General features: G+C 40.3%; 1 long non-coding RNA gene and 1 other non-coding gene across 2 annotated transcripts; both read right to left on the bottom strand.

Moving 5' to 3' along the window:
- Positions 1 to 2203: 2203 nt before the first annotated feature.
- LOC143482079 (uncharacterized) lies at positions 2204 to 4969 on the bottom strand. Its single transcript, XR_013122130.1, has 4 exons — positions 4605 to 4969; positions 4142 to 4233; positions 3627 to 3714; positions 2204 to 2587 (listed from the first exon to the last, which is right to left on the bottom strand). It is a non-coding gene; the product is annotated as an uncharacterized LOC143482079 (long non-coding RNA).
- Positions 4970 to 8142: 3173 nt separating this feature from the next.
- Positions 8143 to 8249, bottom strand: LOC143482496 (U6 spliceosomal RNA). The gene has a single exon (XR_013122255.1). It is a non-coding gene; the product is annotated as a U6 spliceosomal RNA (small nuclear RNA).
- Positions 8250 to 21457: the final 13208 nt, after the last annotated feature.

Here is a 21457-nt window from a genome sequence, read left to right as displayed (position 1 = left end):
TAAAATAGTTTCCATTTGGTCTAAGTAAGCAAAATTGTAAGTAAGCAACTGACTGTCAAAAAGGCCAGCTGCATTCTTTGCAACTACTTGCGTCCAGGAGAGGAAGCAGTAGAACCCCGGAACTCATCCGCCTCGGTACTCGACATATTCGGACTTCAACGCAAAAGCTCTTTACTATTACATAACTATTTTAGGCTTTTTAAATTTTGTCAATCATCTTGTATCATATTGTTTTTTACAGATTAATGAGTACAGGGGTCTCAGCATTTTCCAAAATTGTTAAAGATACATGTGATGTCATCTGGACAAACTTGAAAGAAATATACTTGCCCCCTGCCAACAGAAGAGCTCTGGAAGGCTACAGAAAAGTGGAATTTTCCTAATTGTATTGGTGCACAGGGCATCAAACACATTGTCATTCAAGCATCAGACTCCCAGTTTTGTAATTACAAGGGAACTTTCTCTATAGTCCTCCTGTGATGCGGTGGTTTGTACAGAAGTAAAAACACCACAAAGTTTTTAACAAAAACGGACAAATCCAAACGCCAACATCACAAAAATAAATGGAGAACTGAAATTCTCCAAAATTCTAAAGGAAATACACCGTTCACAGCACCGGAAAAACAGAAAAAAACAGAAAAGACGCAGAAACCTCAACCTCAAAAAGAATCTAGTAAGCAAACTCAGGACGCCAGGGGAAATAACTGGCTCTCTAAACCAAGAGAAGTGCAAACAAAAAGCCCTTCCCAAAATAACCAACAAAACTGGACAGAGGAACAAACAGCGAAGGAAATCTTGATAGGACAAAGAACAGCGCAGGAGTGAACACACTCGAACAAACAGAGACTCAGAGAGAGAGCGTGGTGATGAGACACCAAGACACCGCAACACAGTACTGCCGGCAAACGCATAGTGTGGGGCTACAAGCAACGCAGTGGTGAGACACTGGGTCTGTCTCAAAACCTAGTGAGCTCTCTACGTAGGCACTGACTATGTAGACAGCTGTCTAACTAGACAACGTTCTAACCGCCATCCAGCCTCATAAGGCACATTATTGGGACGCTCTAGTTAGACAGCGACTGCGTCACGACTTGGCCCCGCCCACAGCACACGCCCGCTGTTTACTCACCTCAGCTGCGGGAAACACCTCGGGTCATCGCTATACCGGCATTATGGACGAACCTGTTGCAGTTTTTATTGCAATTTTAATTGTTTTTGCGCTGGAGGAAGAGCGACGGAGACGTGAAAGCCGACGTGCTGCAGCCAGACGCCGAAATTTAAGAAGACGAGCGCTGATTTCTGTCCTTGAACGGGTAAGATCTGCTCAGATTTTCTCTGAGGTAAAAACTTTCCTCTTGTACTTGATTTCAACAATTAATCCCCCCCCCCCTATTATAATGCTGTCTTTTAAGCATAAAAGGTATGTTTTTAAAGGATAAAACTAATCTGCAAATACGCATTTTATACATTTTATTTTATGCCAAATTCAAAGTGATACAAATATACACATGTAGACAATTCATTTTAAATAAATAGATAGATAGATAGATAGATAGATAGATAAAATTAGAACCTGTGTGAACAGTTAATTTACAAAACAGATAAGTGATATTCTTTAAACACGAAGTAAATCACTTTTCTGTTTCGCAAAATAACTACACACACACAATATATAAAAGTTATTTTTCCATTTCTTGCAGGGAGAAAGACCTACAAGATACTGTGCTCTGAACACCAAGTGTACCACTTCTGAAAATATTCCTGGACGACACCCAAGACACCAAGCCTGACTTTCGCCTGAACCGTGAATCCCTGAAAGTGCTTTTACAACTCATCAACCATGAGAGCACCCATGGTTGGGGGGGAGCCATCGAAGTGTTGGTTTTTCTTTTTTGGTTGGCCTGTGGCACATCATACCGCGTTGTATCCCGTGCTTTTTCTATGCCCCGTTCTACAGTGCACCGTGTAATTCACAGAGTGGCCAATGAAATGCGGCGAATCCTTCCGAAAGTTATCCGGCACCCAAAACCAGAAGAACTGCAGAGCATCTCTGATGGCTTTGTGAGGCTGGGAAACCATGCAGCTTTCCACTCTGTAGTTGGTGCAATAGATGGGTGCCATGTGCGAATCAAAGCCCCTGAAGAACCTGATGCACAGTGCTATAGAAACCGTGTGCAATTTCAAGCTGTCTGTGACCACGAGGCAAAGTTTCTCGACGTTTTTATTGGCTTTCCAGGCTCAGTACACGATGCAAGGGTGCTCCGTCACAGCACTCTGTACCAGCAGGCCACTTTCCCACCCAGAGGCTACATGATACTTGGAGATGGTGGGTACCCATGCATCTCTCAGCCCATAGCCCTCATCATTCCATTTAAGAAGCCAGTCAGAGCAGAAGAGAGGATAGTCTTCAATAGGCATCATGCAAGGGCACGTTCTATAATTGAACGTGCTTTTGGGATGCTGAAGACCAGATGGAGGTCAATTTTCCTGCACGCTCAAGAGGTTAACCCAAGGTTTGTGCCAGAGGTGATTGCTGCCTGTGTCACTCTGCACAACATCTGCATGGGAGCAGGAGATGTTGTTCAGCCTGAGGAGGAAGCAGATGAAGATGAAGCTGATGTGCAGGAAGACGACGACGACATCACAGCTGTCAGTGGCCACCAATTACGGGAGCAACTTTGTGCTAACATTGCTGGTGTTCTGTGATTTATTTGTTTCTGGTTTAATAAAATCAGTTTGGTTTTCATTAAATGTTATACATTTGCACTGCCAATATTCTTTATGTAAATATTGTACATACATCATTCATGTTTGTTTAATGTTCTAGTTTTAATGTCTTATTTAATTGTCTTATCTGTGCTACTTTAAACCAGTTCACTTGTTCTACTCACTGTTAATATTAGTCTTGTTCTGTTAGTGTGAGTTAGAATAAAAAATGCAATTTAAGAGGAGTATGAATTTCAGCAAGTGTCATTATACAATGAACAACCGATTAAGTAAGTTTATATCAGTATAGTATACCTGCAAGGCATGCATTAGTTAGTTTTCCATGACTGCTTAAAAAAAAAAAAAAAGCCTCATGCCAGTTCTTAAATTAAAAAAAAATTTATTAAATAAATTAAATTTTGTTAACTAGCTTTTCTAACAAGTTGTACAAGCGATCTGACCACTCCTGCTCTGCCCTCTCTCTCCTCTCTCTCTCTCCATGTCCTCTCGCAGGAGGTCAAGCAGTGTTCCCTGCCGCTTCCTTCCTCTCTCCTCAGACAACGGGGAAGCCACAACAGAAGATGGCCCTGGTTCCTCCTCATTAGATGAGGCTACTAGCAAAGGTGGTGTGACCGATGGTCGATTGCCAAGAGCCTCATCCATGAGGCTGAACCAGGGCCACGTAGCTGCAGTGGCTTCCCCATTGTCTGTCCCACTCCCTGAAGGCGGACACTTAAGCTCCTAAAATAAATTTAAACCTGTAATCCAACCTCAATCTGCTATCCTCTCTAACTGAATTATTTTACAACATAAACAATTATTTACATATCTGAACTACATTTAAATCAATACATAAAAATCTATAAAATACATACATTACTCATTATTCTACACAATTTCAGGTTAATCTTTGAACTTACTTTGTACTTCTTTTTTAAATTGTCCCATTTTTTTCTGGCTTGTTGGGGCGTTACTTTATCTGCAAGCCCCAACTCCAGAACAATAGTCCTGTCAAAAAACAAACAAAAATAAATTATGGCATTAAGATGCTTTATAATTCAGGAAAATACAACATTTTAACCTCAGTGTTCTACACAAACGCTTCGAGTGTAATCAAACATTTTGCAATATCTACCTAATTTTAATATAGTTTAGAAAGATGCCTAAATGCATGAATATTAAGCAATTATTAGCTTAATGTTAGCTTATACTGTAACTGACAATGCATTAGTTACGTATTAACTATTTAGTTTTCTAAAGCAGGTTTTCTATTAACTTATTTGCCACAAACCTATCATTTTATTATTGTAATCAGAACCAGTTAGCTAGCTGGTTTAGTGTATCAAAGTGGAACATCTGCATCATTTAAGATGGAACAGAATAAGAATATATTATCGTTTAATAACTAACTAGTTTGGCTAAAATAAGCTCTTACTTCCAAGCTGAGAGAGCAGTTTTTCTGCCCGGTGAAGAGCCTCTCTCTTTCTATTCGAGCCTTTATAAAGCCTTCGATTGCTGATCTGGTCCCTAAAAGAGTGGAAATCATTTGTATATCTGAACACTGGCTATCACGTTAAAAAGCCCACATACATGTCTTATTAACCCAGCAGGGCTAACAAACTATACAAGAAAGGAATAACTAAGATAACTAATAAAATATTACAGTGACTGATAAAAAACGCTTTTAGATGGGCTGTTAGCATCAGCTGTTCGCATCAGCCCATCTAAAACAGTGCTCTGACGCTTCAAAACCCGCTAGCATAAATGCTAACCCATCGATATATAAAAAACTGGAAAGGGGCCACCAACTAACCCAATAAATAGCTAATTTATGTTCTGTTATGCCAAGAAAACCCATAAAATACAACACTTACGCTATAAAAACTTAAATAACTTACATTTGAAAATGACTTCGCCGCTGGCCGTCCTTCCTTCGTCCACCATGATTAAAAAAGTTGAGCTGCGCCGTGCTTCCCCGCGTTGCATCATGGGATTGCCTTACCGGCTGAGGAAGGGTCTAATGCTGACTTATTACAGGGTCAGATTAAGGTATCTTAGTAGACAGCATTTTTAAGGTATCTAAGATGACACCTCCTTGCTCTTGTTGATGCTAATTATAAATTAATCGCAGTTGATGTTGATGGCTATGGCAGTAATAGTGATGGGGGCATATTCACAAATTCATCCTTAGGATGTGGTCTGCAAGCGGGAACCCTGAATGTGTCCCGTCCTCTCCCCTCCCACCTGAGCTGGGGCCAGTGCCACATGTCATTGAGAAATTTAGAAAATATATATTAGAGACGATTTCAATAAAATCATAAAAGTAGTTGTGATATAATAATGCTAAGATTGAATCCAATTACTTTAACCAGTAATTTTATTTACTTTTTTTTTTATTTACTTTATTTACTTTTTTCCCCATGTCGTCAGTTGTGCTCCGCTAATTATGAGGGGCCGGTCTAAACCAAAAATGCCAGGGCCAATTTTTTGTCCCAGTCCAGCCCTGCTGTGAATTTAAAAAACCTTTTTTGTTTCTAAATGTCATTCGGTGTGAAAGGGCCTTTAATTGTATTGTGTTTGATTCTGTACATGTCAATGTAATAGTACAACTAAACTGCTTGTTTGTGTGTATGCATGAGTGAGTGAAGGGGTTTGTTGGTGAGGGTCGGTGTGTGGGTGAGAGGTGTGTAAGTGAATGTGTGTGGGCATGAGTGAGGATGTGGTAGAGTGTGTGTTCGTGTGTCTGATGTCAGTGAGTGATGGGGTGTGTGAGTGAGAGCATGTGTGATCGTGCACGAGTGACAGTGTGTGTGTGTGTGTGGAGGAGGGGGTGCAGGTCTGTGTGTGCAATTCAGCTGTGTAAGAGACTGAACATGCTTGAGAAAAAAGTGGAAAATGTGTGCGTAACTCACTGTAGTTTCTCCAGTTCACTGTGATGATCCTCCAGTAGATCAGAGAGCTGCTTCACTCCTGAGTCTCCAGGTTCACTGAAATTCAGATTCCTCTCTCTCAGGAGTGATGAGGGGTTTGACCTCAGAGTTGAAGACAGACCACAATGTCCTTTCGCTATAATCCTGCAGTGCTCCTGGCTGCAGAGAAAAGAAAAGGTCCTCATATTTAAAGGTGAACAAACACACACTCACGCAAACACAGGCACTGTGTGTGGATTCAGGAGAGACATGCATTGATATGTCTGTGTGTTTGGTTATGTGAAAGGGTGGATATAAGTGACTGGGTGTGTGTAAGTGTAATTCGGGTGTACAGTCATGGCCAAACATTTTGAGGAGGTCACAAATTTTGGCTCACAAAGTTTGTTGCCTCAGTTTTTATCGTGGCAATTTGTATTTCCTCTAGATTTTGAAGAGTGATCAGATGAATTCCCTATAAAAGTCATTCCCTGTTATGAAAATGTCCTCATCACAAACATTACTGCATTCTAGCCACTGCATTCCAGCCCTACAAAATGGCCTGCTAACATCATTTTATTGATGACCTTGTTAGCTCAGGTGAAAAGTTTAGTGAGGACAAGACTGCTGATATCAGTCTGTCGTGCTGATTAGAAGAGCAGACTGGTTGCGTTAAGAAGGTAATGGTGCTTTTAAATTTTCTTCTGTTATGAAGGCTTTTGGAGGATGGCTTGGTGTCAAGAAGGGCAGCAAAGAATGTGCATGGTTCAACTCGTATGCTACTCTTATCTTAATAAAAACTACAGTTTTTACATCTGCACACGTCTGCAAGGCCCCATGTTCCAGCCATCACAGCCCCCTTCGAACTGTTTGGAACATCTGGAAAGATTATTGTCCATAGAACAAAATGTGAGCGCTACTATGAGTCATGTGTCATGCCAACAGTGAAGCAAAATCCTGAGCCAACCCCACAAAAGAATCGTCTCAGGATTTTGCCCAAGATCACTCGCCATAAATAAGAAATATCAAAATAACGATGAACAAAACACTGAAATTTTGGATTCATGTCCAGGAAACTACCCAGATCTAAATGCAATTGAGAACCTGTGGTCAGTCCTCAAAAGTAGGGCAAACAAACAAAAAACCCAGGATCTCTGATCAACTCCAAGCTCTGATTATGCAAGAGGATTTTGTCCAGAAGCTGATGTTCATCATGCCGAGACAAATTGCGGAAGTCTTAAAGAAGTGTCAACACTGGTTAACAAGGTGCTAGGTAGGTTCCTGTGGGCATGGTGGTATCCTGGGCAGAATACACCCAGAACTTTCTCTGCCATGCAGATCACCCCTTTTGAGTGTGTGCTGGGGTTTCAACTTCCAGTGTACCCCTAGAATCCTCATGTGTTGAAGCAGCCGGCGGTGGAGAACTTGGGTCAGAAGTGCAAGTGGGTCTGGAAGGAGACCCACCAATGCCTCAAGGACGCATCAGAAAGATGAGGTATCACAATAACAGATCAATATTGGTAGTGAGTTTCTACCATTTATTTGAATAAGAGTTTCTCCTATGACATCAACAGCTGGGTAGCTCCCGATCTCTTTCTCCAGTTCAGGCCTAAGAAACAAAACTTCATGGAGTCATGGAAACCATTCTGTGTGACACAGAGCTAAGATAGCCAAGAAGGGCAAGACAAACGTGAATTTTAGGAAACAAAATTAAAACGTACAAACAAAATAAATGTACATTGCTGTGTAGGTTATACCATATAAAGCATAAGTTCAGCAAGGGGGATTTACATGAGTTTCTCTTCATGTCCACTAGATGGTGCAAAATACCTACCAATGAAAAACATTGTATTTCGGCTTCAGTTGAGAATGCACAATGAAACCTACATAAATATGAATGTAATCTCAAATGCTCAAGAGCAGTTTTAATATAGCATATTTTGATTGATTTAAATCTTTAAAATGTCTATCAAACTTCTGGTTAATTTTTGAGATTTTTCATTAAAGGCTATGTGAGTCTGTTTGATTTAAATAATTTTAAAATAGAGCCATTTTTATCTATTTTAACATGGTTTATGTATGATAGAAAAGTTTCTGTATATTTCATATATTTTTGGCCATTTGTTATGTGTTTTCAGTGCATTTTTGTTCATGAAATGATCTGTGGCTCTCTGAGCCTTTTATAAGAGTTCTGATGACTATTTCCCCCACGGGGCCCAATATTGGCCCCAGGGGCCAAAATATTGGACACTTCACAATTTTGTGTGTCATCCTTGTACAGAGAATAGATATGTATATATAGAACATTTTCATGTAGTTATATACATATTTATGCAGTATATGTATGGTTTGACCGATCTGACAGGTCTACATATGTTTAGCTGTTCGTTTTTTTCTGTTTATTTTTATTTTAAAGTTGTTTGTAGTGTATATTATTTATAGGTTTTAATAATTGATAAGTACCTGTGGCTCTCTGAGCCTTCTATAGGAGTTCTGATGACTCTATTGGCCCCAGGGGGCCCCCAGGGGCCAAAATATTGGACGCTTCACGATTTTGCGTGTCATCCTTGCGCAGGGGCCATGCTAATCTTCTCTGTATCGTTCCAATTTTAGTATATGTGCTGCCGTAGCAAGCACGAACAAGACATCTGAACGTCCCCTATAAATGCTGGGGACTTTTACTATGCGTCTTGTCTCTGGAATGTGAAAAAAAAGATTATTTGGCTCAAAATGCCCTCAGAATAGTCCAAAATAACTAGCATGTCCCTGGAGATAAGATATACAATGATTCACATTTGTAAAAGTAAATACTTTTAAGCATTAGTGGTTTAGTTCGCACTGCTTTAGCTCGCCGGAGTGTATTGTGGGAAATATGCAGAGTAGACGGCGTAGTGGCGGCTTGAATTGGAGGCTTGTGAGATGACGTAAACGGCCCCTTTGTCTCTCCTGACATACCCTCCCCCGCTCGGTCTCACAACTAGTTCCTCCCCCGCACGGCTAACTGCCGCCTCAGAGCAGAACACCAGAGAACAAAGCACAGCGCCTCAAGAAGCGCTGAAGACCTAGAAAGACTCCAAACTTGATACAGGAAATAAGCAACAAGATGAGTGTGAAGAGGAGTTTACAAAACTGAAATGGAATATGTTAGCAGTCTTTCAGGTCAGGGAGGCTGTTGTACCCCTGTCTGCCTCTAGGAGGCTTGAGACAGACCTCAAGATCTAATTTCTCCAAGTCTTACTTGTCCTGCGAGAGAGCTATTTCCCTTTCATGCAGACCAGCTCCAGTGTGAAATTGTGAGGATTTCAACAGACGTTGCCTTTAATGTACTGTGATCTCTGTGTGTTTGTGGCTGTTTTTGAGGACTGCAAAAATGTTTGAACCTAAACTAGCAGGTTTCTGCTAAGCTGATTCAGGGGAAAACTTTTTTGTTTAGTCTGTGTAGACTGCTGTTATGACTTTGTATCTGGATTTTAGGGGGATGACCTCATGCCTGGTTGCTAGGGTCATGACTTGAATGATTGCAGGATTTGTGTTTTTACCAGTTTTAACAGTTGCAAAAGTGAAATGCCCTTGAGCAAGGCACTTAACCCCAACTGATCCCCAGGCGCCGGGCCAGGGCTGCCCACCACTCTGGGGACGTGTGCACTACAGCCTCCTAGTGATCACTACTGTGTGTGTGTGTGTGTGTGTGTGTGTGTGTGTGTGTGTGTGTGTGTGTGTGTTTTCACTGCACAGATTGGTAAATGTAGAGGACAAATTTTGATTGGGGTGAAAATCACAAATATGGCACATTACATTACATTACATTACAAAAGGACTCTTAATGTGGGCTCATAACCCTAACCCTGAGATGACATATTTGGTTTGCTCTTGTTCAACTGTAGCAAACACACACCTTTAAATAAAACATCAGTATTCATTTATTAACAATATGGTTCAGGTGTGTTGGTGACAATTCTTTTTTTTTTTTTTTTTTTTTTTTATAAAAGTAACATTTGAATGTTGACTGGAAGCAAACGTATGTGATAGTGGAATAGATAAAGGATGCGGTAGCAGGAAATTCCCATAAATCTGCGTTTTTACTGGGAGACCACTGCAGTAATCACGAATGGATCTGTGTGTTTGTACTGGGAGTGATCAGGCTTAATAAGAATGTATTTCATAAGCTAAATTACTCCACACGCACCACTGACACACACATACACTTCTCATACTTTCCCGTCTACTAAATAGGGTTGTCCTGTACACTTCAATCTAAGCTCCAAATCATGGCAATAATCAGACACGGGAATAATCAGACAGTCTTGAGCATAAAGTTCTCCTCCATGTAGAAATTGAGTTTACAAACTGTTCCATGTTCTATTTCATTGTATTAATTTAATCTTACAGACAGGGACATATTCTCTTTAGTGGTGGCAGCCCACATTAAATCATTACAAGATTTTTCAAAATAACTGCATGTGCTTTTTATCTTGGACCAGTACAGTGCAAATGCAAGCACACGTAAGTATTTGGCTCCATCTAGTGGTGGTTAAGAGGAACTATTCCATAAAAAGCATCTTATTTGGCCAATACTGCTATGCTGATTTTTTGTTTAACTGTGAAGTTATTCACACAGTATCTCTGATGCTAAAAAATGAACAAACAATAAATACCTATACATTAATTAATGTTCAGGATTCCTTTGACATCTGTGAATACTACCTGACTCTTTAAATTGGCTGCTTTAACTGTTGCTTTATAAACTTTCTCTAAATATTCATGACACATCAGATTCATATTTCTGCTGGTTGCATGGTGTTTTTCTCACACTTTATTAAAGACTCTTAAGGACTGTAGTGTTTTCACGAGCATGTCAGTATTTCTCTTACATGGTGGGAATGTCCAGTGGTGCCATAAGGATGATTGTAGGGCCATGTAACTGAAAAGGACCCTAAAGATAATTAGAATATTAGCTATTTTTTCCTAATGTGAAGTCATTTAATAGGACACCAAATCCTTGGTGGCATCCCATGGGTCACTTTGTTTCTGATCATTGTAAACAAACTTCCAGTCGCGCACGTGTGCACATACAAACTACCGCTGCATGTCTGACCGGCAGGGGGCTACAGAGACCGACTGAAAACATGCCTGAGGCCTCGTGTTTAAACTGTTCTTTTAAACAAGTCATTTTGTGAACATACAACAGTATCATACAGAAAATTTAAAAATTAGCACAACAGTCTGTGAAATGACTGGTTACTGCTGAGTGTCACCAACTGGCCCAGGAGACAAACCAATAGAAACATAAATTAGTAAAGTAACTGACAAATCAAATTTGCCATTTGCAATGAAATATCCTTAAAATGTTTTCAACTATATTATTACTTTTAAATATCAACATCGGGGCAGTTGTCTCCGGGTGCGCATCACGTTATGAGGAGGCTAGTGTGCTTTGTGCGTTTAGCTAGACAACTGGCTCCATATTATTAGATAGATTTATGTTTGGTTCGTAACAGCTGGCGGGCTGCGTCCGAGATAATAGATTGTGTTTTTGGCTTGATATGGTCGTTCTGTGGTTATGTTTTGAGTTCTGAAAGTGAGGTTTATATTTGTACGTACCGCTTCATTTTGGTTTTGCTCCAAACTGCGTGCGTGTTGAGACGTTTGGATGTGGCGCTACTCATGGAAAAACTTGTCCAGTCCTCCACGGTTGGGCTGGTGCTGCTGTCACGCGCTAACCAAGTGCGATGTCTGTGGCTCGCGACGGTGTTTTTTTCGCACCCCGGGGGCTCGCGGACGTTCAGACTGGCCCCAGGTGTCCTCCAAACACTAGTTGATGGAATCCCGTTGGAATTCGTCAGTGCATGCGCATGCGCGTTATAATTTAATAAAATAATCTTTCAAGCTTTCAAATTAAAATGGCACATGTTGCTTCGTTTTACTTGGCAATTATTCTACATTCTGCAAACTCTTTTTAAATGGTTTTGCTAGTGTATATAAAGAGACTGTCGGTTCATATAGACTCTTTTACTATTTAAAGTAGGCTATTGTTAGTATCATATATAACTATTCAAGTGTAGAACCTGGTGCAAGAAAAAACTCTTGCCTTGTACATCGAGAACCCTTCAGGTTTCGTAAGCATGATGGTGACCTTATGAAAAACGATTATGAAAGCATTACTTAGAAATTACATCCAACACCAGCATTAGACCAAATACAGGAAATAGTTGAGATTGATAATAATGCAATTTGGCTTCATATTTCCTCACTTCGTGCATCATGACCTCAAACACTAAATCCAGAAGCTCATTTCCCAAATTCAAAGCAGCTTTTATCATTTCAGTTTGATGGTCTAATGGTGCACATACAAGGCATCTTGCAGAGTGATTATTTTTTATTTTGCATGAGTATTTCCGTGTGACCCACACAAGTGCATAAGATACCAGATAAACTCTCAGGAATGTGGCACTGACCAGTAAAGGTGACCAGCAATAAAAGGTGACCTTTAAATAACATTAACTTAATGTGAAAAACAGAATTGGTAATGTTACATAACATGTGAGACATTAACTGCAAGACATTTAAACTAACTTAATGTGGAAGTTCATGTGTTGAATGACCAATTTGCAAACTGTGATTTTACCCAATCGGAATTTGTCCTCAGTATTTAAGCCGTCCATGTAGTGAGAACATCCGCGCGCGCACACACACACACACACGAGTAAACACTAGTGGCCTTGAAAATTAACATTTTCTTCCACCAGCCACTGTTGTCTTTGTTTAAAAAAAAATACAATTTACTCGCATGCAAACGTCCTTTGTTTATTTGGTTTTTTTCTGTTTATTATTGCATTGGTTTCAACATCACCTTTCTGCATCTGAATCAGAATCAGATTCTGATTATTTCCTGTATCTTCCTCCTCTCCATGAAACCAGGCCACCTGGGTCTAATGCTGTTGTCATGCCACAACTGGATGGCAGGGGGTGGGGGGTCAAAGTTGAGGGGGTTGACAGCTAGAGATCCCTCTCCACCATGAGATCAGAGAGGGAAGATACAGTACGGTGCAGTCACTTTCAACAAGCATCACATTTAAATCCCTCTCTGATAACAGTAGAGATGAGAGAGAGAGAGAGAGGACAAGATCCACCAAGCTGAGCACATCAGGGCACTGGTGGTGTAGGATTTGACTGATCTCAGGCCTTTTGGTACAACATACTTTTCAGAATGGTCCATTGGTTTGGGATGAGATTAGATCATTCCTGAGGACAGAAGGACTTGCTTGAAGTGTCCTGTCACTTTGTCTACTTATGTGTCCCCAAACTAGGATGAAAGATAAATAATGCCATTGATGCTTAGTTACAGTACATGGATCTGCAAGATGTGTAGATTATTTAAATGTTGACTGAGGCAGCAATATATACTTCAGTGTTGCACATCGTGCCAACTTGGTATGTCGACAACACTGGGGCTCATGTCAACAAATGAGCTCTGCAGGTTCTCACACTCACACTTCAGTCTAGAACAGGGGTAATCAATTAAATCTTTCCGCGGTCCATTTTTGGCAGATAGCTCAGACCTTAGGTCCGGGTCCGCGGTGGCGAACGAAAGTTGTTGAGCGGGGGGGCGTACCACTCAAATCAAATGGGTGGTGAACGTAACACTCGTCTGAAAATAAATTCTCCGGTTTAAAATATAGTCTCCCGTTAAAAATTTTTTGGCATTTGGGTCCGTATCCAGTTAATCAGGAATGTGATTGGGTCCGGACAGGACGGCGTTCGGGTCCGGATCCGGACCGCGGTCCGCCATTTGGTGATACCTGGTCTAGAAGATCTGACTTTGCTTTCCAAGTTTAATTGCAAGTTTCATATAGTGTCTCAATTTCTCACCTGATTTATTATTTTGTATATTTGCACAGGCTGAGTAGAGATGAGATGTACGTGCCACATTCATGTACGACATGCAGTGGATGTTGAAAGTGGAACGTGCTGCACCCACGATTGGTTTTTTGTTAATTCAGCTACGTCCAGTGGATCCAGCAGCAGGTGGTCAGACCGTGGAGCAAGACGGAAGCGCTGCAGAACTACATACAGCGCAGAGACGCAGAGGAGGACGGCCAGCCAGAGATGCGCTTGGCCCTCTGCGCTCCCTCGTCTATCCAACGTCTATCCCTCAAACTATCCAACTAAAAGAAAAATAAAGATATGACATTTACTTTGTTCAAAACTTGAAATATCAAATAACTGTGAAAATAGCAGTTGTGCTTCAAACACGCTCTGAAAAAGACTTTGAAGCACAGGCGATTTCTTCAGTCACAACAAAGCTGCTTTTATTGCTACATTGTTTGTGGTTGGGTCTTTCGCGAACACGTTGTGTTGCGATTGCAGTTTGCCTTTTAATTCTTTGGCAATTTGTTGTTTTTCTTGATGCCCAATTTTGGCATAGGACTTAGCTCCATGTTTGGTCTCAAAATGTCGATGTTGATTGTACTTTTTGACAACCGCCACGGCTTCATAACACAAGACATACCGTTTTTTCTCCTTGAAGCAGAAACATTTATTCATTTTCATATATTTCTTAAAACACTCTTACAGCTGCATCGATTTCCTCTTCATGGATATTTGTCTAGATGCAGTCACGTCGCGGTAACAATTGTGGGAAATGTAGTTTTTTTTTACAATTGGGCTTTAAGGTATCGCGGGCCACATAAAATGCCGCAGCGGGTCTCGAGTTTGACACACCTGCTTTAAAGGTTGGAGATTGTTGGGAAAGGCAATGGGTTAATCTAGTTATGTAAATATAAAGGGCAAACTGAAAACAAGAGGCACTTTTACACAGTGAATGAGAACCCTATAAAAAAAGTAAACTCCCTCGAGATGAATAAAGTATGTAACCATCCAACTCGTGCAAGGTAGAGAAGACAATGAAAAGGGGACCAAATTCAGGTTGGACAGGATAAAGCAAATCACATGGCAAGACTAAACAGGAGTGGACCCATATGAATGTTGACGCATCTGAGTAAATAACAGCATGTGACTTTATGGATGTTATTTTCCCAGGAAGTTATGAAGTCAGCAACGTGTATGGCAGCTGATAAATGTGAGTGGACAGGCTACCAGGGTCAGTGGACAGGCTACCAGGGTCAGTGGACAGGCTACCAGGGTCCATTCATGTGTGGCTGCAGAAAATAATTGCCACTGAAGGTTGGGCATGTGGTTCCTTTGGTTTTCTCTGGTTTCCAGTGAAAATGCCCATCTTCAGTGATCTATTTTAGGCTTTTGCCAATGTTCGATTACTCTCCGATTACTCTTAGTATGATTCTGCATAAAGATGCAGTATCAATCGGAATAATAATGAGTAAAATTAACCTGTATTTGTTATAAATTCCATTTTATTTGCTGTCTTTAAAGAGTCACCAAGAATTGTTGCCGTGAACACAGTGCAGAAGAGTGAAGCATGTTGGTTCTGTAACGTTTGGGAACTGGAGGCTGGACGCAGATGCAGACTCTGGAAGCCATTTTATTGAAACAGCAGACACTACTGCACAGGTATGAAGGTAGCCCAAACAATACTCAACTAAACAAACAAAAAGCAGATACAAAACAGACTGAACAGGGGACATCTAAGGATCTTAACACAAGAACAAGAAAACATACCATGGCGTCACGGGATCACACACAAAGAACAACCGACAAGGGAACAGGGCAAACATGGGGCTTTTAAACACTGACTACAGGGGACTCAAACAAGACAAGGCTGGGAACGAATAACGAGAGGGGCATGACAGGGAACAACAGAAGACATGGACAGGACTGACTGGGGAGCGGATCCAGACAGGGTAAAATCAAAGACATGGACAGGACTAACACTAGGAATGGATCCATACATTACAGCTTCCTCAAACTTGCCAGGATGCTGCTGTATGGATGTTCAACTTCTTTCTTGCATGACTGCTTGACCCTCTTGAACCACCCCTTACAATTCAGTCCTCAGTGACACTGGCTAAAGTTCATGTCTGTCTGATTTCTACTCAGCCTGTGTAAAAATACACAATCAGGTGAGAAATTGAGACAATTTATGAAATTTTCTATTAAACTTAAAGCAAAGTGCGATCTATTAGACTGAAGTGTAAGTGTGAGACCCTGCAGAGCTGATGTGTTGACATGAGCTCCAGTGTTCTCTGGGCAACCAACTTGGCATGATGTGCAACACTGAATGTCTTGCAGATCCATGTACTGTACCTAAGCATCAATGGCATTATTTATCTTTCATCCTAGTTTGGGGACACATAAGCAGACAAAGTGACAGGACACTTCAAGCAAGTCCTTCTGTCCTCAGGAATGATCTGATCTCATCCCAAACCAATGGACCATTCTGAAAAGTATATTGTACCAAAAGGCCTGAGATCAGTCAAATCCTACACCACCAGTGCCCTGATGTGCTCAGCTTGGTGGATCTTGTCCTCTCTCTCTCTCTCGCTCTCTCTCTCTCTCGTCTCTACTGCTATCAGAGAGGGATTTAAATGTGATGCTTGTTGAAAGTGACTGCACCGTACTGTATCTTCCCTCTCTGATCTCATGGTGGAGAGGGATCTCTAGCTGTCAACCCCCTCAACTTTGACCCCCCACCCCCTGCCATCCAGCTGTGGCATGACAACAGCATTAGACCCAGGTGGCCTGGTTTCATGGAGAGGAGGATGAAACAGGAAATAATCAGAATCTGATTCAGATGCAGATGCAGAAAGGTGATGTTGAAACCAATGCAATAATAAACAGAAAAAAACCAAATAAATAAAGGATGTTTTGAAATAATCAATTTGCATGCGAGTAAATTGTATTTTTTTAACAAAGACAACAGTGGCTGGTGGAAGAAAATGTTAATTCAACACTGCTCACAGGCCACTAGTGTTTACTCGTGTGTGTGTGTGTGTGTGTGCGGGCGCGGATGTTCTCACTACATGGACGGCCAAAATACTGAGGACAAATTCCGATTGGGTAAAATCACAGTTTGCAAATTGGTCATTCAACACATGAACTTCCACATTAAGTTAGTTTACATGTCTTGCAGTTAATGTCTCACATGTTATGTAACATTACCAATTCTGTTTTTCACATTAAGTTAATGTTATTTCATGTGAAACACCATAACTATTTGGTGCTGGTCACCTTTACTGGTCAGTGCCACATTCCTGAGAGTTTATCTGGTCTCTTATGCACTTGTGTGGGTCACACGGAAATACTCATGCAAAATAAAATAATCACTCTGCAAGATGCCTTGTATGTGCACCATTAGACCATCAAACTGAAATGATAAAAGCTGCTTTGAATTTGGGAAATGAGCTTCTGGATTTAGTGTTTGAGGTCATGATGCCTGAAGTAAGGAAATATGAAGCCAAATTGCGTTATCAATCTCAACCATTTCCTGTATTTGGTCTGATGCTGGTGTTGGATGTAATTTCTAAGTAATGTTTTCATAATCGTTTTTCATAAGGTCACCATCATGCTTACGAAACCTGAAGGGTTCTCGATGTACAAGGCAAGAGTTTTTTCTTGCACCAGGTTCTACACTTGAATAGTTATATATGGTACTAACAATAGCCTACTTTAAATAGTAAAAGAGGCTATATGAACCGACAGTCTCTTTATATACACTAGCAAAACCACGAGGCTCAAGTTGGTTCCTTATTCGCCAGTGTCTTATTCGCACTTTCCGTTCCACCTTAAAAAATAATGTGGTAGTTTCATTATGTCGCCGCGATAGAATGTATTGTACGTTTCTATGGCTGTATCTCCTGGTTCTTACATCGTCTCAGAAATCTGACAAGCAGGTTTGATTGACCACCTAAGTGACTGTATAAATCCAGAAGAAGAAGAGTTTTTACTGTAGAATATTTTTTTTATTGTCCTGTGAACTTGGCATGTCAAGCGATAGAATGTACTGTGCATACAGTGCATTGGTCTTAGTTTCTATGGCTGTATCTCCTGATTCTTACATCGTCTCAGAGATCTGACAAGCAGGTTTGGTTGACCACATAGGTGACTGTTTAAATCCAGAAGAAGATTTTTTACTGTAGAATATTTTTACAATCGTCCTGTGAACTTGGCATGGTGATATAATCTGTTCATTATATTATACTTTTGTCTTATTTCATACGGTTTTCTCTCCTCATTATCACCATTTGATTTTCTACTCATTTTCTATGCCATTATTTGCTTATTGTCAAACTTTCAGGCAATTAAACCAGTGTAACCCATTTGTATACTAGTGCAGTAAAATGTCACTGTACTCACAATCTTCACTTGCACTTTTTAGGCACTTAAGTTCAAATTTATGTACTTTCTGTCTTGTCCTTAATGGTGCTTTTTCTTACTGACATTAAAAAGCATAAATATGCGTTGCCCGGGAAGGAGAACCTACACGTGCCGGCACTTCGTTAATGGGTTACCTCCTCTACTGATAATGACCATTGATTCAGTAGTTCAGTAGTAGCACCAATGGGTTACCTCCTCTACTGATAATGACCATTGATTCAGTAGTTCCTAGCACCAATAGCCCTGAACTGCAGTCAACAGCACTACCACAAAGACTCCAGCTATTTGGAGAGAGGTATGAATTTTCTTTTGTCTATTTACATTCAAGAATATTTATCTGCATGGTTTCATGCAATGTTTCTCAAACCAGTCCCATGGGAACCCCAGATAGCCTACATTTTTCCTTTATGCCAAATTACATAGACTGTTGGGGGGCCCTGATGACTGGTTTGAGAACCTTGGCTTTCATTTAAAATACAGGACAGAAATACAGTGTCTCTTTGGAAAATGTAAACGGTAATGTTGTCACATTAAAACCAACATTACATTTATGGCATTTAGCAGACGCTTTTATCCAGAACGACTTACAAAAGTGCTAAGTGTTTAGTCAGAACATGCATCTCTATCTAGTATAAACAGGTTTAAGTCAAAACTACTCGAGCTCAAGCACTGCCATAAACAGTTGCTAGTGCTGATACCTAGAAAGAAGACAACAAAATATAAGATTAGACACAGAGCAATACCTAGCAAGACTGAAATACCTACAAGACTACATGCAAGTGTTCCCAGAGATAAAGTGCAATTACGACATCAGTTTAATAAAATGAATGTCTTTATTCACAACTACATACCTGCTGCAGTAACCTACAACCTTCGGGCAAACATTCATTTTATATCATTCCATCGACTGAGTGGAGATCAGTGGCACCTTTATGATGGACTGGCAGAACTAAAAAAAAAAAATGATTTGGGGACACAATCGCTACACCTCCAGATATAAAACATTTCTTCAAACAAAAGTGCAGTGTGGTAAATGTTGTACTGTTAAGGGTAAGTATTTCTTACAAATATGACTGATAAGCTTACAAAAAACAATACGGCCCCTGAGGCTGAATATAACCACACACACCACCGAGGTAATTAATAAAGTGATGTAAAAACAATCACAGAAACATAGGGGTCAGGTCAGGCGATCGCTGTGCACATGGAATTAGAGGCCACGCTATCTTTAAGATATCACACCACACCACCGCAACCCTCAATGTCACTATCACCGCAAACAGCCAACCCAACAGACCCCGTAAAAAGCACACCATAAAAATGGGCAGGCACCACCACACACTACAGGACCCCCTAATCCACCCCACAACCACACGCCTTCCGTCCTTTAATTTAGAACACTAAAACAAGCAAAAATATAATTGTTTCTAAAACCACTACTTATCTCGCCGGCAAATAAGACCCTCTGAGTCTGAGCTTATGGCGTCGTTTAGTTCTTGCACAGGCTAGGGTCCACAACGGCACAGGGAAGTCCTACACTATCTCCCCCCGCTATCTTGCTACAGGAAGTAATCACTCTTCCCCTCCTAACGCAGGAGCATCTAAGCTGGCTGCTAGCTATCTTCGTCGCCGGCTGCTCTAACCGCAGCGAACGACACCCTCCCGCACCACTCTAAGCACAGATGCCGTCTTGCCAAAGTTCGCCCAAACCAAAAACCTCCCTCCCTCACATCACCCATCCCCTTATCTAGCTTACCCTCATCAGTCCCCAATTACTCACAGGTGCACTCAGTCGCTCTCTGCCTTGAACACACCCCTCCACAGCATATGCTTTGTAATATTATGACCTGCAAAAAATTCATAATACATATGTGATGAAATCAAATTATCATTATTTTTTTTGGCATAGAGCACTCAAGAAGAAAGTGTTGGAGACCCTGCCACAACGGTAACTAAAACATGACTGAACTTACAAGTCTATGTTAGTCTATGTTAGAAAACAGAATATCGTTCTCTCTCAGTATCAATTCATATATCTTTCTATTTATCTATCTATATATAGAGAGAGACAGAGAGAGAGATAAATGTTTGCTTTTATATGACCCAATTTTGATCAAGCAAGAACATTGCAAGAAAAAGGTTAACAAAAACCAGTCTACATTAATCCTAATTAAAATGAATAACTGACAATACTGCTTGCGTCTATCATTTAAACAGACAATTTCTTCAGAAGACAGCGAAGACGGAGGCATTGAGACAATGGTAACACAAATTTTAAAGTTACATAACTGGGGAAAACTGTCAACAGTAAAACAAATTTCAATAACACTGTTGTCTTTTGAATCTTTGTACAGACTTGTCCTGAAGACAGTGCAGGACAGTGTCACACAGGCAAAATGGTAACACAAAAAGTGAAACAAGTGGATTCAAATATGGTCTCTTGTATGCAAACCTTTAAAATGTTTGTGTTAAATATTTAGCAGGAAAAAGCATAAAAATATATTGAAATAACATTTGTATTTTTAACTATTGTGCAAAGAATAAAAGTTAACATGCAATGATTTACTAGACAAAATTATAAACTTAGCATCCTAAAATATAAAAGCAGTAATGCATTGATTAAAGGATTGAACTTACAATGACAAAATTTTTGTTTGAATAGGCAAGCAATATAACTGACATGAAGCCAATCGAGCAGTGGATGAAAAAACACAGAAGGATGTTGCACTCCAGCATCCTTCCACCACGCTTCTTGTCAATGACCCCAGAAGAAGCTGAAGCTCCATTACACATGCTCAGTTCTGCGGAGGACATTATTGAACCTGAGTTAAGGGTTCATGATTCCCTTTGCCTTTGTGTGCAAAGACAAAAGAGACATGGAATTTCTCTTGCAAGAAATTATTGACAAGAGAAAGCTAAAAATTTTCTGTGTCCTCGAAAGTCCTTAAACATTTCCTACATTTAAATTTGCTTTAACATGTACGTTATATTTTAAAGTTCCACTTCACTGTTAACTTTTACAAGTTTCTTTTTTTTTTCAATTGAATTTTAATTATTATTATTTGTAAATAAATAATTACAAAGTATTAAAATGTGCAGCAGTTTTTTAGTCTACATACTATCGGTTCTTTTTAGATTTTTTAATTAATTTAATTTAAATTATTCACTCATAGCAATATTGAAGAGTCATTTCCACTGGCCACTGTTCATCAGCAACTCAGAACTTAGAACTTTACAATCTGTTTTCATTTTTGTTTCTTTTTCTTCTTCTTTCGGCTATTCCCATTGTGGTTGAAAATGTGAAACCCTTAAATGGTGAGCACAATAAAACTCAGAAGCAGTTGGGTAAGATAATAGAGTAAAATAATTTATTTAAGCAAGTATGGATATATTAAGCAAGTATGGATTAGTTCCAGAGACCCCTGTTACAAACGCACAAGGCGTCTGCCACAGAGAGCCCAGAGACCCCTGTTACAAACGCACAAGGCGTCTGCCACAGAGAGCCCAGAGACCCCTGTTACAAACGCACAAGGTGTCTGCCACAGAGAGCCCAG

This window comes from Brachyhypopomus gauderio, chromosome 18 (genome assembly GCF_052324685.1).
Source record: "Brachyhypopomus gauderio isolate BG-103 chromosome 18, BGAUD_0.2, whole genome shotgun sequence".
NCBI lineage: Eukaryota > Metazoa > Chordata > Actinopteri > Gymnotiformes > Hypopomidae > Brachyhypopomus > Brachyhypopomus gauderio.
This window is presented reverse-complemented; position numbering and strand designations above follow the sequence as displayed.